The following is a 6,091-nucleotide window of genomic DNA, read 5'->3' as shown; positions in this document are numbered from 1 at the left end:
TGCTCAGGGAGGTGGCTCTGTGGCTTGACCAATTCGCCCTGTGCATTCTGAGCTGCTTTCTAGAAGGCTACACCACTTTCTGTTCCCAAAGGTCCAGTCATTACTAAGCAACTCTGAGCTGTGAACCTGTTGGCCAAGAGCTGGGGGTAGGGGGATCTCTACAGCAAACTCCTTTGCTTCCCTTCCCTTTCACAGTTAACCTGCAGCAGAAGCGAGCGCTGTCTGTTTTTCATATTTAATGTTTAGAATCAGAGTGTTTTTTCTCAACCATTCATAAAGAAACTTACCCAGAGAGACAAAAGGGTAAGGATCCTATACTTTTTGAATGAGTTCAATGAACTCCAGTCAAGATAAAAAGAAAGAAAACCACACTCAGACATGTAATTAAACTACTGAAAACCGAATATAAAGAGACCAAAGAACGATCAGGTTTTTCTTTTTTAAAAAAATGGGGAAGAGGAATCTTTTATTTTCAGACACTTCTAAAAAGCCAACACATTGAAAAATCTTTGGACTTTAGTTTCCTACCTAATTACTGACCAGGAATTAAAAGTGAGGAAAAAGAGTGTGTTTTTATGGGAGCCCTGCCCCCCACGTTCAAACTCCAATCTTCAACCTCTAAGAATGTTGGTCAGAAATTCACCCACTCCTAACAGCATGGAGGGGATCCTGATTAGGGTATGCCAATGGTTTTCAAAGGATAGTTAGTTCACAAATTCCTGGACTTCCCAAGATTTTTTTAGCAACTTTGTGCTGAGGGCCATTACCAAGTAGGAATGACGCATTGAAATTTCCTTGCCAAGCGTACCCCATGCTGCTTAGAGGACATTTGATGGGACATTGCATGCATGCTTTCATAAGGTGACCTTGCTCAAGGACCAAGGCGGATCCGGGTTTAGAGCTGATCAGGTTTGAGGAAGTAACCGGCTCCTTGAGTTTAAGGCGTTGCCAGTTTAAGATAATGGGTTTTAGGGAAATTGAAAGTTGAAGATTATTGCTGGGATTAGGGTGTTCCTACTGCTTGTTCCCGTTGAGTTCTCGTGAGATTAAAATGGGATTTGGAGATAGCCTCGTGGAGTAGGAGAATTGTGCGGGAGACGGCAGAACACGATTGTCCCTGGACCGGTGTGGAGGCGGTGTGAGACCTGGAATAAAGAATTGCTGTTTGAATCTACAAAGGTGTGTGGTGGCTCGTGATTCTGGTGCCAAGCCGAGACCTTGGCAACTTTGCATGGTCAAATCTGGGGATATGATAGTACATGCAAGGCCCTGGGTTTTATCCCTAGCACCACAAACAACAACAACAATGAATATATATATATTCATTGAAAGACTACCACATTTTGATTAAAAATATATATGATACTAGCTGTACATTTGTACATTTTTTTTTTGTAATGCCCTTTATCAAGGTAAGGACGTTCTATTCTCATCTTAGTTTGCTAAAAGATTTCAGGAATAAACATTGGATTTGTCAAATGTTTATCTTTGAGATAATTATATGAGTTTTCATTTTTAATTTGTTAGTATTTTGAATCAAATTGAATGATTTTTTAATATTAAAACAAATTTACATCCCTGCGATGAATCCTACTTCATCAGATTTAATATCATTTTTGCATATTGTTAGATTCAGTTTCCTTAAATTTTGTTTGGAATTATTGCATCTATGCAAAGAATGATCAACTCAATTCAATTCCAATAAAAACCATAGCAAGCGTTTATTGTAAGTTGATCCTAAAATTCATTTGGCTATGCAAAAGTTGCCAAAAAAAAATTTGAAAAAGAACAAATCTGAAGGATTAATATGTAATTTTAGAACCTGTTATAAAGCTCCAATAATCAAGATGTGATTGATGGTAAGACCCACAAATCAGTAGCACAGGATAGAGTTTGGTAATAGAACTGCATATACATTAAAAACTGATTTTTATTTTTATGATCATTAACATGTATTAATTATGCAAATTAATGAGTTTCACTGACATTTGCATATGTGTTTATGTGATGCCTTGATCATGTCCTCCTATGCCCTCTCTTGTCCTCCCCCTTCTACCCTCTCCTCCAGTTCCCTTTCCCTTCTCTAAAAGTCCCTACTACTTTCAGCTCTTTTTTCTTTTTTAAGTTTCCACATAGGAGAGAAAACATGCATATTTGTATGCATATGTTGTATTTTTGTGTCTGGTTTATTTCACATAATATGATGCCCTACAGTTCTATCTGTTTTCTTGAAAATGACAGGATTTCATTCTTCTTTATGGATAAATAATACACTGTGTGTGCGTGTGTGTGTGTGTGTGTGTGTGTGTGTGTGTGTGTGTGTGTGTGTTCCTTGCCATTCACCTGTTCATGGCACCCAGGCTGATTCAATATGTTAGCCAGTGTGAATAGTGCTGCAATAAACATGAGTATACAGGTATGTCTTTATTTGACTTTATTTCCTTCAGATACACACCCAGGAATGGAACAGCTGGAACATATGGTAGTTCTAGTTTTATTTTTTTGAAAAATCACACACCAGGCTCCATAGTGCACACCAGTAATCCCAGCAGCTTGAGAGGGTGAGGCAAGAAGATTGCAAATTGAAAGCCAGCCTCAACAATTTAACTAGACCTGTCTCAAAATAAAAAATAAAAAGGGCTCGGGATGTGGATTAGTAGTTAAGCAGCCCTGGGTTTAATCACCAGGAAAAAAAAAAAAAAAAGAAAGAAAGAAAGAAAGAAGGGCTAGGTTGTGGCTCAGTGGTAGAGCGCTTGCTTAGCACATGTAAGGCACTGGATTTGATTCTCAGTAGCATATATAAATAAATGAATAATATAAAGTTTCATCAACATCTAAAAAAATATTTAAAAAAGAAAGAAAGAAAGAAATCACATTACTGTTTTCCATAGTGTTTGTACTAATTTGTATTCCCACCAATAGTAAATAAATAACTGATTTTTGACAAAGGCACAAAATCAATTTATCATTTTCAACAATAATTCTGGAAAAGTTAAATATCTATATGCAATAAAATGAACTTTTACTCCCTCCATGCCTTAAATCATATACAAAAATTATATAAAATTATAAAAAAATAGGAATAGAGCTAAATGTAAAATCTAAAAATATAAAATTTTTAGAAGACTGGACTGAAATCTGTGACAATAGTTAAAGTTTTCTTGGATTAAAAAACCAGAAGTATGATCCATAGAAGAAATATTTATAAATTGGACTTGGTCAAAATGAAGAACTTCTGCTTTTCAAAAGACTGTTAAGAATGGCAGTCATCATCCCGGTGTGGCAGCTGGCCTGTATCCCAGCGGCTTGAGACACAGGAGTAGGAAAGGTGTTCAGGGAGGGGTGGGAGGTACAACTCATAATTATGTAAGAGGAGATGCTTGAGGATGACGGGCATTGTTAATAGGAGTTGAAGTAAAATTGATGAACTATAATTAACATTCTTCCTATATGAATTTTGGTGAAATATACAAAAATGTGTGGAGCCAAAGGATCAACACTCTATGAAGCAGGTGGATTAGGACATTGTTTTTTTCCTAGTAGGATGGCAAATTCAAGTCCCATATATAATAAAGGAAGCCACCAATAAACACCCCTTCCCTAACACATTTATCCTCCTTTCTCAGGGTCTTGTGTTTTTTTGGTGGGGGGAGGCTTACCAGGGATTTAACCCAGAGGTGCTTAACCACTGAGCCACATCCCCAGCCCTATTTTGTGTTCTATTTAGAGACAGGGTCTCAGTGAGTTGCTTAGCACTTCACTTTTGCTGAGGCTGGCTTTGAATCTAAGATCCTCCTGCCTCAGCCTCCTGAGTCGCTGAGATTATAGGCACGCGCCCCAGCTCCTGGCTCTTTCTGAGGTTCTTACCACTCAACCAGTTGTGAGTTTGAGGTGAATGCTTAGAATAGCATTTACTCCTTTTTACCAGACAGATTCTTACTCTTCCAATTGCTTCATGCAGTGAGGTGTTCATGCAAATCCTCAGGCATTAGGTCTGGGTTTCCTTTGTAAATAACTCCACTGGAACACTCTTAATTCTTCATTGAATTAGCTCTTTATATGGCTAGACTCCCCCTGAGTCTGCTGGGATCCCAAAGAGTATCATATCACTTTTGTGTCTTCTAGGTCAAACACTCTCTGGGCATAAGTTAAGAATCAAGACTTAATTTGTTGAATGAATAGAAATATGGATGGATAAATTCACTATGCTTCTGAAGACTGATGTGGTCAAGAGTCCATCACCCATCATGGCCACTAAGAAAGAATTCTAGCAATGATGGGGATAGGGAAATTTGCTTATTGAAATACCTATTTTAAGCTGGGCATGGTGGTACATGCCTGTAATCCCAGCAGCTCAGGAAGTTGAGACAGGAGGATCTCAAGTTCAAAGCCAGTCTCAGCAAAAGTGAGGCACCAAGCAATCCAGTAAGATCCTGTCTCTTAAAAAAAATACAAAATATGGCTGGGGATGTGGCTCAGTGATCAAGTGCCCCTTAGTTCAATCCCTGCCCCTCCAATACCTATTATAACAACAATATCCTCAATGGCTTTTGAACGTCTTCTTTCTATATGCTAGAAACTCTGCATATCATATCTCATTTGATCATGGCATTCTTATAAATTGGCATCATTATTCCATTCTACAGATGAGGAGACTCAGCTGAAGTATCCTATCACAAGTCACGTAGCTTGCAAGAGCAAGAACTGAGACTTGAACCTAGTCTCTGAGTTCTGAGTCTTCATCTCTTTATCATTAACATGTCACATCCTGAGAGTGAAATATAACATGGTCTCTCTTGAAAGGCCTCTGTTCAGGCCTTTACTATGTCTATCTTGTCTATCCCTTGTGGAAATTGCAGGTAGGTTAGGAAAGTTTCCGTGCAAAGTGATGATTGTATAAACCCCCTATCAAAGCTCTTCCCCTGGACCTCACCCAACCACCCACAGCCCAAGGCTTTCTAGATCCTCCCACGTGGGCTGCTTCAAAACTCTCCCCACCTTAGAGGAAAATTCTAAACGATTAAGAAAAAGAAGCATCAAATGTTGCAAACGACAAAGGTGAGGAGATTCTGCATCTTCTTTTCCCTCTAAGAGCAAAGTACCCAAAGTAGAAAGGCTGAGGCCTAAACGTTCAGTTAGTGCCCAGCCATCAGAAAACCAACCATGAAGCAAGTGCAGCTGACCTGCTGCTTTCTGGGTAAGAGGCATTCCACTTCTCCTGATGACAGTTTGCAGAATTTTACCGAATGTTGCATAGTTGTTGTGTTTAGGGGTTTCATTCCCATCCAAGTAGAAAATAAAGAAAAATTTTACTATTTTTTTTTTTTGGCATTTCTACATCAAAATACTTCTCTAACTTCTTTCCTGTACTCCTTTCTCTGCTCTGACAGAGACCCCAGACGGGAATGATGTGGTATCATCTTCCAGGTCTACAAATTGCCGTAACTGACCGGTTCATAAGTAGGCACCACAGCTGGCCATTTAGAAACTACCCTGACGGATTTGGACTTGTGACCAGGAGATTTCGGTTCTCCCCACTGGTCTCTTGAGTAATAAAAATGTAAAAATTTAAAGCCATTTTTCAAAATGAGCAATGAGTTGGGGGCAGGTGGCACATGCCTGTAATCCGAGCAGCTCAGGAGACTCAGGCTGGAGGATTTCAGGTTCCAAGCCAGCCTCAGTAACTTAGTGAGTCTGTAAGCAACCTAGAGAGATCGTGTCTCTAAATACATAAATAAATAAAAACAAAAAGGACATGAAAAGGTTCTCAATACCATCCTTAATTAGGGAAATACAAATCAAAACCACAATTAAATACTATTCCGCACAAATACACACACACACACACACACACACACACACACACACACACACACACACACACATATATATATATATATTTAAAGGAATAAAATAAGAACTGTCTATAAGGATATGAAGAAATGGAACACTTGTTCTTTGCTAATGGAAATGTAGAATTGTACAATCACTATGGAAAAATAGTTTGGCAGTTTCAAGAATTCAAACATAAAAGTACCACGTGGCTCAGAATTTTTGCTGTTAAGAGATAAAAACCAAAGAACCAAACACG

Source organism: Ictidomys tridecemlineatus, chromosome 4 (assembly GCF_052094955.1).
Source record: "Ictidomys tridecemlineatus isolate mIctTri1 chromosome 4, mIctTri1.hap1, whole genome shotgun sequence".
In the NCBI taxonomy this organism is placed as follows: domain Eukaryota; kingdom Metazoa; phylum Chordata; class Mammalia; order Rodentia; family Sciuridae; genus Ictidomys; species Ictidomys tridecemlineatus.
This window is presented reverse-complemented; position numbering follows the sequence as displayed.